Genomic DNA, 13,854 nt, shown 5'->3' on the forward strand with positions numbered 1-13,854 from the left:
GGGTTTCCCTACCTAAACTAACAAAACTCAGGTGCTCGTCAGGAAGTCTGTGTGAGTCCCAAAAAAATGCACCGTCTCAGTCACAAAGGCTCACATTCTATCCATGTCAGTACAACAAAACACCATGAAGTCCAGCTAGTGTTCATAATCCAGGAGAATGACTACCTTCTCTCTAATGTAAAACATCCAAACGCCTCTGGTTGTTCAAAGAAAAAGGTCCACAGAAGTTCATTTTTATCTGTAACTCAACAGAAAGTCAATTATTCACATAAAGTTCTTGTGGGGATAGGAGAATGACTCCCTTCTCCTAGCTGGTCCCCCAATGTCATTCTCATTTCTTAATTATGTTTGTAGCCCCCTTAAGGAAGTTTTCAAAGTCTCTAGGTTTTGTACAATTCTTGATTCGCCCCACTAGGACGATTAAGCTATTCCTAGAATCCCTCTCGACTCCCCAGCACCACCCTCCTGTGGTACTGGCCAGTGAACTGTATCACAAAAATGGTTTACTGTCTATTCTGTTTCTTTATGGCTTACACTCAAAGGGCTCTTTATTTTATTCAGTTTTTTTCAAGCGCAAACAAAAAACAATGCTAAGGGTTTTCTTTGTTTCATCGCATCGCCCATAGAGCCCCCGCCTTGTCCCTGCAAGGACATGAACTGGGGGCACCTCCTGTTGGACCAGGTGGTGAAGAGATCAAGATGAGGATGAGGATGATCCCATCTGTTGAAGAGCCCCTGAAGGTCCTGTTGGTCCAAATGCCATTCATAGTTGTCCGCACCCAGCCTGCTGAGTCTGTCCGCCTCGAGGTTGGACTCCCACGGGCGGTGGATTGCTGCCAAGTGCATGTTGTTCACCAGAGCCCACTCCCAAATTTTGACTGCTAGAGTGCAGAGGGGAGGAGACCTGGTGCCACCATGTTTGTTGATGTAGTACATGCTGGTGGAGCTGTCCGTTCGAATGAGGATCGTCTTGCCACTGATCATCGGGAGGAAGGTTTTGAGCGCGAGCCAGATGGCGATCAACTCGAGCCAGTAGATGTGGGCCGCCTGCTCCTGAAAGGACCCTGTACCATGGACACTGTGGCTGTCCAAGGTGGCTCCCCTGCCCTCTAGGGATGAGTTTGTGGTGATGGTAACCTGCGGAGCCTGCTGACGAAAGGGCCTGCCTACCCATAGGTTGTCGCCAGTGCGGTGGAATGCTGACCATCTCCGCCTGGGAACCCTTCTCCTGACTCCAGGAGGCTACGAAGTGCAACTGCAATCGCCTCATTTTCAGCCTGGTGTTCGGCACCACCATGAGACATGCCACCATGATCCCCAAGAGGTGTTGGTACCACCACGCTGAGGTCACTGCTCTGCTGAGAAAATGCCTTGTGGCACTCTTGATGGCTGTCATCTTGTCTTCTGAAGGGAACATTCTCTCGGAGCTTGCATCCCAGATGAGACCCAGGAACGTTTGACTCTGCGTGGGCTGCAGCTGTGACTTCTTGAGATTGATGGAAAATCCCAACTCGTGTAGTGTGTTCATGAGGGCGGAGGCAGTGTGATGCACTGCCTCCGGAGACCTTGCCCTGACAAGCCAGTCATCCAAGTATGGATAAATGTGGTCACACTAGGCTCTGAGTAGGGCTGCCACCGTGTTTATCAGTCATGTAAAGACACTGGGGGCCGAATTGAGGCCAAAGGGTAGAACCTTGTATTGGAAATGAAAGCCCATGATCCTGAACCTCAGAAAGGACCGATGGGGTTGCCAGATCGGGACGGGTAGTTAAGCATCCTTCAGATCGAGGGAGCACATCCAGTCTCCCATGCACAATGTCTCCGCTATAAGTGCTGGGGTAACCATCTTGAACTTTTAAAGAAGAAGGGAAAGGTGCAAGGTGGAAAGGTCCAACACAACTCTCAGGCCCGCCTTGTTCTTCTTGTGTATGGCAAAAATCATTATCTATAAGCCCAGACCCCGCTGGGAGGCTGGGACTTCCTCCACTGCCTGACTGTCTACGAGCGAGCCAATCTCCACCAACAGAGTTGCTGAGAGGATGGGGGGGAGAGAGTAAAAGGATGGATAGGTAGGCTGAAGCCCGTGGGCACTACGGAGAGGATCCAGGGGTATGCAAACCTCACATGCCAGTGTTGGGAGTGAAGAGCAAGCCTGCCCCCACCGGAGACTCCTGGATCCGGATGGCCGTGACATACCTTTTTGCCCTCTGAGACTGAGGAAGGGCACTGAAAAAAGCCATTGTGCCCCGCCTTGTGCTGCTTGCGCCGGGGCTGGCTTGCACGTTTAGCCCAAAAAACAAAATTTCACTTATGCTCCAAAGTGGCACGGCAGAACATGCACACCACAAACCAACGAATCAGAGACATTAGTAAAATGTGTCAATAACAGTGTACACTTAGGGAAAAGAAATCATGCATACAAACAATCATTGAGTCTAAATGTCGGTAGGGCTTGGAGGGTGTCAGCTGGCATGCCCCAACTACCAACCAGTATTGAACAGAACAATAGCTACTCATGGCAACTGTGTGCCACCTGTGACCTGCCCCGGAATTTGACAGTCTCAACCCCCCCACCTAACCTCCCACATCACAACACTCTATTCAGTCTCCTGTTCGCCTTGCTAGTTAAGCCACATTGGCATAGTGAAGCTGGCACTGGATCCTGCCTGCGCCAGCCAGGTCCTATATGAACTTTTCTGCCATAACAAGCCCACTTCAAGTTAAGGACTAAAATCAGAGCGATTCAGTGATTAGCAGTGTGGGCTTGGATTTGGATGCACATTATGGGATGCATATGGGTTCAATATGTGGCAGTGATTCTGTCACGTTAGCTGGAATAGAGTCTGGACCAGTTTGGCACACTGATGCAGTCTTGAGTTTGGCAAAAGATGTAGGCGATAACAGTCAGAAGCCTGGCCGGCTCGACAGTGCTCTGCAGAGCAGTCAACAGGAATACAACAAACATTAGAACGAGGCTCGAGGATGTGGATTGTGGACACGGACGGTGAGTGACACTGACTAAGTGCAGTGCCATGCCCTTTCTCGACTAACTGTAGTCTCACACACACCACTCACACAATACTACTACACGCATTGATATGATATGATAGGTTATTTATAACGCGCTTAATACCCAGAGGTTTCTAAGCGCAGACCTAGGGGGTTTGAACCTGTGTTGCTCTGTGTCGACTTGCTTCCAAGGCGAGCACGTTGCCCCTAAGCTATCCTCCCGAGACATAAGGGGGACACATCCCTAAGTGTAACCTAAAGCATTCATGGTACTTTAGAGCAATCTTGAAATGCAATATTTAAAAAACCTAACTTGAAAGCTGCAGATAGAAGAAATCATTTCAAAACTGAAACTGTTACTTTACTTTCTGTGGGTTATGGCACGCTGGCCCACGTGCAGAAATTCTGTCTCCAGACAGACCTTGGCTAGGCCAGGTAAGGCATTGTCCTTGTGCGTGCTTTGAGGTAAGGCATTGTCCTTGTGCGTGCTTTGAAGCCTGCTCAGTGCTCCCTCATTGTCATTCCTTCCTCTAAATCGGCTCTCAGCATGTGCTGGGATGTGGTGGCCACACACTGCACACCAATGCACATGATGGGATGTGTTGCACACATCATTGGCTGCCTAGGCTGCTACATAGCAACAGCCACCCCCTCCTCCCCCGTGGCCCCTGGACGCTCAGGAGTCAGGCAGGCGATCGGGACACAACCTCATGATGTTCTGCAGTGGTCTTCTGCATATTGTAATGCTTTGTCAAGAGGAGAACCACTTCCTGTGAAAGAAAGAGTTGAAATGCCAGTCGCAATGCAAAAAAAGACACCGGTTTAACACCAGGGCTGCTTAAAATCTTACAGAAACAGCTTTCTACCAATCAGTATGTTGATGTATCCGAGCTGGAACAGAAGTGGAAAGACTTGTCTTTACCTGTGGAACAGCTCAGAAGCATTCTAGCTTTGGATAACTTTGGCACAGACGTGGAATGGATGAGATATTTTGCACTTGGATGTAGCACACTTGGAGGATCCATTACGAGTGCGCTGAAGCATGCCTGTGAAGTTTTGACTAAAGACCCAGAAGGTGGTGCAGCTCGAATTCCATTTGAGATGTTCACATTTTTCTACCTTTATTTGGCCGAAATCGATGGCGAGATCACAGAGTCACAAACAGAGTCTGTTCTTAGCAGTCTTCAAGTAGAAGTGGATCAACAGGATGGAATGGTGCAACCCAGAAACTTTATGAATTCATTATGTCCACCCCTTTCTTGACCAGCTGTTTAGAACCAACGTGGCAAACCTGGCACACTGATCAAAAAGTAATAGCTGTGGAATGTAAAAGATACACAAAAGGCACAGTAGCAACAGATGTATTTTTAAATAAATGTGAGTTTGGGTTTATTTTTTGTATGCCTATATTAAAGTTAATTAGAAAACCAAAAAAAATAAAAAAGAGTCAGGCAGGCGGCACCCCAGGGCCAGCCTCATTGGCAACCCCAGGCAGGCCCGCAAAAGCAAACAGACACACAAGCTCAGCCTCAGGAAGCTCACACGACCCAAGCCACCGCCCCTGCCATTTGTTCTTGATGAGAGGTGCCACGCCGGTGGATGGCTGGGGCACTGTTAGCACGGCCTCATGCTTTTGAGGTGCATTCATCCAAGCAAAGTGAACACTTAGCAACTAAGGGTTACCTTTCATTGATGAATGTTTTCATAAATGCAGCTGGCCCGGCAGGAAACGCTACTAGACATATTAAGTCAGAAACCTATAGCTAATGTTGCAAAACCAGCCCCAATGTAGCTTATAAAACCGCCCCAAAGCCATCCCAAGTCCAATTTCATTCGGCCGGTGGCTGAACACCCGATAGGCCAATCCACCCCTGCTATTCACTGATCTCCCTTGGTGCCTTATGTTTCATGAAATGTGTAAAGAGTTTCTTTAACATCTTGTCCGCTCCCTCCCGTCTTTCGTTTACTACTCTTACCTGCATTGTGGTCAGGATGCTTCACTGGGTCTCAGTGTAGTTGTCAGACCCGACGGTCCATCCACTACAGGTCACGCCACCGCAATACGCTCTTTGTCTTTCTGTTGGACCCTCTGCCGGCCCTCTGAGGAGACCCTTTCCGCTTGTCAGGGGAATTTGCCTCACCAGTGCGAAAGGCCACTTGTTCTTGGTTGCAGTCTTATTTTCACCTGCCGTGCACCAAGTGTAATTCTGATAATCTTTGGCATGCTGTCTTCGTACAGAACACGTGCTCTAGTTTCCGTTTCCATTTTCCAACACGGAATGGCATACTGGGCATCTTTGTGCGTTCTCCTGAACCACGCTCTGAAACACTTGTGTATGAGCGCGATACAAATAAAATATCATACATCATATCATAACCACACCCTCCACGCCCCACTCTCGGTTAGTCCTGGTCTTCCTTCTGGGATATCCTTGGTCTCGAGTGCCAATCCCTTCTCGTTCTTTCTCACTCTTTTGACCTCTGCCTCCTCCTTGGTCCCAGTTTTCATCCATGAGTCGGTCTTTCCAGCCTCGATGCGCTCTTCCTCTTTTCTCTCCTGTTCACTCTCTGGTACGCGCCTCAGTACCCTTCCTTGTACTCTTCCTACTTACTTTGTTTCTGATGCCCTGATATAGTAGGGCCCCCACCCTGACATACCGTCCATTTAATTGACAACTGCTTGGCTGATATTTTTCACGGTCGCTTGTAATGCTCTCGAGAGCTTCATCGTCTCAGTCCCTAAACAGTCAGGGTGGTTCCATGTTTCACAGTAACACTAGTCATGAGTTTAGACCCATATGTTTAGGGCCTATCTCATGGCCACATGCCCCAGAACACAAAAAACACACCATCTAGTGATGGGGCAATGTGTCACTTGACTCACTTATGTCCCTCTGGGACCTATAAACACATGAGCCCTGGCTGGACTCAGTCCCATATAGAGATGTGAGCAGGAACCCTTTATTTCAGTGTAGGAGTGCTTTTATTTTACAAGAACTTTCCAGGAGCTGAAAGCCTTTATTCCAGAGAACATCCTCATGTGCTGACTCATCAGGTGTAGCTCCCTAGGCCTGGTCTTCATGTGCTGACTCATCGGGTGTGGCAGACGGAACCTGGTGGGCATGGCTTCAGAAGCTCAGCTATATAAGCTGCTCCATCCTTAAGGCCGGTGGTTCGCGTTACTGTGCACTTGCGTGCAACGTGACGCTCACCGTCGCTTCGACCAGTTTACTTACCTTTGGAAACCAGGTGCTCTCCTGCATACTCACCTCCAGGAAACCGGTGCTTCATCTGCAGACTCATCTCCTGACATCCAGTGATCTTGATCCCGACGCCGCAGCACCACACTCTGCATCCACGAACTCGGACCCTGTGAAGAAGAAGAAAGACAAGGTTAGAGCATCGGTCCTAGGGCGGCGCCGCATTTGAACCCAGCGCGTCCCCTAGTTAACAATTTACCAGCTACTGTACCGCTGCAGCTTCGTTCCTCATTCCCTCCGGCTGTCGCCTCAAGCTCCACAGCTTCTGCCCGGACGGCAACATCACCTGCAAGGGAAGAAAGCAAAAGATCAAACATCAAAAGTGGAAGTGACAGCAATACAAAACAACGAAATTTATAATACAGCAAAAGCAGACGAGGAAAGACAAAGGCAAACAGGAACACTTACCTGAAGTATAGTGGCTTAGTCGCAGCAGGACTGGATTACAACGTGCAAGGGACCAGTGAAGGAATTTGGTCCAGATCATACAAGTGCCCCTGCCAGAAGCAGCAGGCCAGAGTGCTCGCCAAAACTAATCAACAGGTGAGCTTTCCAGGGATAGTGCATCCCACGGGTACCACGGTTTGGGAGAAGGGGTCTGGAAGGGGATCAGGCGCACAAGCTGGCATACTCACGCCCCCTATTCTTCACGCAGGAGCAGACCCGAACAGCATCACCTATTACCCCCAGTCATCACATAAGCGCAGAGGGCGAAGTCAGACGCGAGCGACCTCACACCCGGGAGGGCTGCAACCGTGCCGCAACGCCTCCGGAGAGACCAGGTGAGCGTAACACTTATCGTCAGCCTACCGGGTTGGGGTTTAAAGGGATTGTGCCTCCCAATCGTGTCCTTATCCCAACAAAAGGAGTCTCTCTCCATGAGATCCTCCAGCATGTTACCACCCTTAGGGGGACAATTGGTTAGCGGCCTCACCTCCCTAGGCTCATGGAGAGGGGGCTTCTTCCAAGGGGGGGGGGGAAGTTACACCATCTTAGGGATTGTCCCAGTAAATACATTGTAATTTGGGATTCCAAAATACCTCTTACTTAATAAACATTTAATAAACGATCTCTGCCTTGGGGGTGCATTGGTACGGTTTCAGGTATAACACAAAAGGTATTCCACCATTGGGTTTGGTTAAGTTTCCTTAATTCAATGTAACCGAGTATCTTAGCCTGATATCCCGCTCTGTGCATCTGACATGACATCCAAAATGGATAATATTAAAAACAATATGCAGTTAACGGTTCAGACACTCATTCAGGAGTTACCAGTGATTCAAACACTTATTCACAGTTTCCAAATCGTAGCGGAAATGTATTTACACATTCTATTGATCAGGGATAAAATGATTAGCAACAATTAAGATATTAAGTAACATAATACCAGGGGACAGTGCCCTGGAGAAGTAGGAAAACTTAAAAGCGAAAAAAGAAGACAGAATGAAAGGCACAAGAAGTATTAACAGCCTTAAAACTTACTGAGTATCCATCATTGTAGAGTTAGTACATACATCAATGAAAAGCAAAGAGGAAGATGGGTCAGAAGTGCACAACTTAGTCTTAAATGAGGAAAATACAAATATTTTTTGTTACTTATTTTTAAACTTTGATTTTAATTGAGTTTTCCGATAGACAAAACCATCACCGTCAACCAACAATAACAACATTAACAAAGAATGTTCTCCCTAGGTCCCTCCCCCCTCACATGAGCTACCATGACCGTCCATCCCTTGGGATGTTAAAGTTAACGAATGAGACCAAGAGTGAAGTTGTTTTTGTGGCATTGCAGGTTCTGCATGTTACACCTATACAGTTTGGCTGACATATTCAATCAGGGAGGCCAATGGAAAGTCCAAACCAATAGTGGAGTCCAGCTTAGAGGTTAAAATGTTCACCTCCAACAGTCGACAAGAAGTGGCCCCTTTCAAACAAGAAACTTTCCATTTTGTCATTTACCATAGCAGACAACTTCTCATAAGTGACTACATCCCACAGTTTAGTAAGCAAATAATTTCTAGATGGGGCGATCTTGTCCTTCCACTTCTGGGCTAAGGCCACCCTACCAGCTCTCAGCATGGATTCAACAATTTCTGGGAATCTGGAAGATTCAGAATCAGCTGGCGGGATGCCTAGCAATATCTGCAGGGAGCTCAAGGCCAGAGCCACACCAGCCATGTGTTTGAAACAGCTTAGCACTTCTGTCCAGTGTACATGAACGACCACCAGCAAACATTAACTTATAGATTTTCCCCCAGGTTTCATCTGTTATCTCCTCCCCTGTCCTCGCCTCCCACACCTGCCTCAAGTTCTGTCTCCATTCCAGGTCCGCTGTGACCAAAACCTTTTAAATTCTAGAGCGGGCCCCCTTCCTTGTGGTGGAGTCACACAGGATTTTCTAGAGGGGAGTGAGATCTCAGGAGCCGTTAGCATACCATTTGGGGTCTGTAAGGATGCCCTTCAGGTGTAGATATTCAAGGACATTCAAATGATCTGTTCCCAGGGCTTCAAATAGGGCCTCGTAGTCAATGAAGGAGTTACCTCTGAACAATTGGGGAACCCTTTCCCGTCCTCTATCCGGCCACTGCTGCGTGTTTCGGAAGCCCTTGTTCCCGAGGTTGAATGGTGGACCACACAACAATCACAGGGGCGAAGGCCAGGAAGAGAGGTGAAAGTTTGCTTTGTTAATTGTCCAGAGTCCCCGTAGTACTGATAGGGTGGGATGGGTTCTGATGTGAGATGGTATTTCACTGGCACGGGTCCACAAGTGGTCCCTGACTTTTTTTGGGCGAGTGTGGATGCCTTCGATGTAAGTGCAGTAGGTGCCCATATCATCCGGCAAGTGCTCGAACATGACTCGGAGCTGGGCTGCTTTATAATATAGCCTTAAGTCAGGGAGGCTGATACCCCCAAAATATCTGGGGAGCGTCAATGTGGTGTGTTCGATTCTAGGTCACTTGCTTTTCCATATGAACTGAGTCACGAAGGAGTGGAGTTTCGCAAAGAAAGTTTCAGGGAGGGGCATGGGAAGGGAGGTGAATAAGTAAACGAGTTGGGGAAGGATATTCATCTTCACCAACACTATTCGCCCGAACCAAGAGAGAGTGAGGGGAGCCCAACACTGGAGATCTGATCTTATAGCCTCTAGGATGGGGGTATAGTTAACTTCTACCAGTCTTGTAAGGTCTCTAGGGAGCCCTCTACTCTCATTCCGCATATTGTCTTTCTGCCCCTGGTTGCTGAGTCGTCTGCTCCCATAGACATCACACTTGATTTAGAGAGATTGATTTTAAGGCCTCAAAGCCTGCCAAAACGCTGTGTCTGACTTAATTAGTTCGGGGAGAGAAGCTGATAGGCTTGTCAGGTAACAGAATATTGTTGGCAAATAGGGAGAGCTTATAGTTCACCTCACCACACTGAATTCCCGTTATTCCCTAATTTTCCCTAATAGCGATTGCCAGGGGCTCCTTGGCCAGGGCATATAGCCGGTGGGAGATGGGGCAGCCCTGCCTTGTCCCTCTGGAGAGGCACAAGGGGGTGGAGACCATGCCATTAACAGCCCTTTTTGCCGTGGGGACATTGTACAGCGCCGATATCCACCGCCTGAAATTAGTACCAAGCCCCATCTTATGCAAGACTTTACCCATGTAGGGCCACTCAACATGGTCAAAGGCCTTCTCCGAGACGATGGACACCAATTGCGTTTCTACTCCGCTACGACTTACCTCATGCATTAAGTTTATGGTTTTCTAATATTGTCTGCCCCCTGGCTACCCGGGATAAATCCCACCTGGTCTCTGTGGACCAATGAGGTCATCTGTTGCCCGAGTCAGTTGGCCAGTAGTTTTGCCATTATTTTAACATTGATGTTGAGCAGGGAGATGGGTCTGTATGATTGGCACTGGGCCCGGTTTTTTCCTTCCTTGGCGACGATAAGCGCAGCCATCATAGTCGGCGGGAAGGATCCCGTCTCCAGTGCATTGTTCAACAGTTTTGCCATGAATGGGGCTAGAGTGGAGAGATATTTTCTTTTAAAGGGACACCGTAAACCCATCCTCCCCGGGTGTGGTACACCCCCGTTCATGTCCGGAATCATATCTATCACTTCCTGGGCAGTTATGGGGGTGTCCAAGAGGTCTGCCTTATGTGCTGGAAAACACAGGACCGGGAGGGAGTGTAAGAACTGGTCCACCTTTGACCCATCACCGTTATATGCTGAAGTATAGAGCATTTGATAAAATGCTCAAACTTCTCAGCTATTTCTAGGTCTTCAATTCGTTTTTCGCCTCCTTCTGAGCGGATCGCGTCCCCCCTGCTGTTTTTTCTCTGCTCTCTCAACCGCCATGCCAGAATTCTGTCGGCCTCGTCCCGTTTATCCATGTATTTTTGTTTAAAAAATGAGTGTTTTCTCTGACCAACCAAGAGGGCTTTTAGCTTCGCTCTATATTCTTGCAATTTCACCCATTTCCCTGGGAACATTTAGGTTTTTAACCCCCCCCCCGCTGAATGGAATCAATTTTCACCCTAAGGTGGTTCTCCTCTCGCCCCCGTTCTCTCTTCCTCCTTGGCCCCATACCCATCAATATTCCCCTCATTGTGGCCTTAATTGCTTCCCATACTCCCGCGGTCCCCACTTCACCGTCGTCATTAATTCCAAAGAATTTCTAATCGCTTTCAGGAGCAGTATGGGCTAGCTATTTATCCGGCAGGAGCTGGTCACTGCATGATCACCCGGAGGTATGCTGCTCCCAGTGGGGAATTGCCATTCAGACGCTCACCAAATCGTGATCCGACCACAGGATTACTTCCACGGCTATCTCGCTAAAACATTCTAGCGAAGGGGGTTCTACCAGGATATAATCTATCCTTGAGAAGGTGTCATGCACCTTTCAGTAATATGTAAATAAAGGTTCCCGGCCCTGGGTCCTCCAGCGGTATCCACCACTCCAAACACCTCATTCACCTTCTGGAACCGTGCAGAGATCCTGCATTATGCTTGGGTTGTCTTGTATGGGCCTACTCTCTTGAGGACCATGTTGAAGTCATCTCCTATTATTAGTGAGCACTCAGCAAACGTTTGAATATTGGTTCTAACCAACTCCCAGTACTGGTCTTGGGCTTTGTTAGGGCAGTAAATTGAAACCACTGTGAGCAGGAAGCCGCAAATCTCTCCCTTTACCATCCCAAATAGGGCAACTGCTGCCGGATCATGAAGTCAAGCTTTAGTCGATTGAATTCCCGAAACCGTCAGTGACCTCTTGTGTGGGGAGTTTAAGCCTCTGACATTCAGGGAGCCCAACGCCAGCATTTTTAATCTATCAGCCATTGGGGCACAATGCCCTTTTCTGATCCCCCCTCCCATCAGCCCGATTTTGGATAAAGCATTCAAATCATCCCCACAACCCCAAGGGGCCACTCACCCACATAAGATCCCACCAACAGCAGCCAGAAAACACACCATGTTGTTGCCGCCGACCAGAGTCGCCGGCGAGGGCCCAGAGAGGGCCCCCGATCCTTTCGCGGACAACCATGTGTGATCTGCTGCATCCCGGTGAGTACAATTATCTCGAAATAGGGGCTCCAAATCCTCCTGGGAAGTGTAGGTGAGTTGTCCCTTCAGTGGGTCATCCAGTTTTCAGCCTCACCCCTCAGGGTGCAGTGGTGATGCCGGCTTAATTTCTTGAACTTCCTATGACCCTTGTTAGGGAGAATTCTCTGTAAAGGTTAATTTCCCAAACCTAGTGAGTCCCCCAGCAGCTTTGCTGGATTTTTGGGGTTTATTATTTTTTTTCCTGCTAAGAGTGAGACTCTTTTCCTCCCACTCTTAGACATGATTTGAGGTGTTCCTTTGACTTTGTATGTGTTCTATGGGCTATGGGGTCCTTTACCTATTTACCTTCATCTATTTTTGGTATGTGGGTTACACAGCACCCTCCGTGCAATAACCCCGGGGTGTCATAGCGACCCCCAAACATAGACTCCATACCCTGGGACTGACTACTGTCTCCCAGGGCATGTAAAGTCACCATTGGCTTTACTAGTCTCAAACTGTGAACAGAACCAGTACAAACCATCCTATTGTGGATGTACTGGTCGGGGGGCAATTCGATTGCCCCAGGGTCTGTTGTTGGAGGGGGCACTGTCCAGTCCCCACCGACCGAGTTTTGGCTGGTGGCAGTGGATACTACTTTTTATATTCGACCACAAATATATTCCTATGGGATTTTCCCATTGTTCAAGGCTACCACTTTTTAATATAGCCTCGAACATACCGCCGGTTTATTTAATTAATATAAATTCACCGGTTTGTAATTTTTGCCAAAACTTGGTTCCAAAATAGCATTTGTGTTCGCTTCTGTTACTCCAACCCAAGTGGAGCCCTTTGTTCCACTTTTTGGTGGGCTTCTCCACAGAAGCCTCCAAAAGTGGTGCCACTCTGTCTGGGTACCACAGGGGGTGAGGGAGGGGGTTTAGGCCCCCTGGACTGAGCTGCCTCTGCAACTCAAGTCGCACTCTTGTGTGATTGGCCCAAGTGGTGAGCCGCCCGGCTGTTTGATTGACAGCTAGGCTGAATGAATAGGGGTTTTCTGCATAAAAAGCAGGGCTTTGGGGACTGGAACTTCAGAAGTCGCCACAGGACCTAAAGAATCCGATGAGGGAGAAGCCGAGCCGACCTGCAACGACGACACCACTGGTGTAGCCCTGCTGAACCGTCTCACCACTTTTCCCGACGACAGAGAAGATCTCCAGCCCAGAGAGTCTTCTTCCTTTCACTGGTGGGGATAACCAGTTTGCCCGTCTTTTCGCCTTCCTGGACCATCTCGTGGCCGCCTTGCCCGTGCCAAGCACCCCGGCAACCGGAATACCATGGTTTACCACTACCGTGAAGAAAAGGGTGGTACCTTGTAACCGGGAAACTCTGCGGCTGGTTTCTTCCCTGGCAGCGCAACGACCTTCAGCTTTCCTCCACGTCGAGACCTCCTCTTCCTCTGGACGAAACACTGACTTGCACCCGCTGCCAGGAACAACTGCCCACGCTGGAGCGTTCTTCCCACTTTCAGGTACTGTGTCCCGCCTGGCTTCCCTTGAGACTGATCGTTCAGGGTGACAGTAAATCCTCGACTTTCTAACATGGGCTAGCCTGGGACCTGTTAACTAACTTTTCCTGACTGATTTCAATCTTTTGTGAACTTTCTACAAAGACTCTTTGGGCATAACCCCACTGTGTGATCCTGGACACATTTCGCTTGCTCTCTCTAAGAGTGGGCCTGGCATTTGAACTTCCTTGCTCTCGTAGACTTTGCCTAATCTGCCTCACTGTGGTTCTTTGAAAAGTATTGAAATTTGTGTGCTTTCATGACTCTGCCTTTTTCCCCTCCCTTTTTAATAACTTATTAGAGTGCCATCTTATGTTCAGCGCTCACCTCTGTCTGAAAATAAGTGGTGTTTCTCACTAAGACTTGTCTAATAAGTAATCAGGGTTGTATATATACAATAGTGACTGTGTGTTGAATTTACCTACCTCTTTTTGTGCTAGTGTAATTTACAAGTGTGTCTTTAAATAAAAAATTATATACTTTTACAC

The 13,854-nt window shown here is 48.4% G+C and overlaps 1 protein-coding gene and 1 pseudogene across 12 annotated transcripts in view; one reads left to right on the forward strand and one right to left on the reverse strand.

Moving 5' to 3' along the window:
- EIF4G3 (eukaryotic translation initiation factor 4 gamma 3) overlaps positions 1-13,854 on the reverse strand; it is a 4,880,525-nt gene that overhangs the window by 1,407,848 nt on the left and 3,458,823 nt on the right. The gene's annotated exons all lie outside the window — the stretch shown is intronic.
- Positions 3,557-4,326, forward strand: LOC138473505 (ropporin-1-like protein; annotated as a pseudogene).

Source organism: Ambystoma mexicanum, chromosome 8, assembly GCF_040938575.1.
Source record: "Ambystoma mexicanum isolate Mex_15411 chromosome 8, UKY_AmexF1_1, whole genome shotgun sequence".
Lineage (NCBI taxonomy): Eukaryota > Metazoa > Chordata > Amphibia > Caudata > Ambystomatidae > Ambystoma > Ambystoma mexicanum.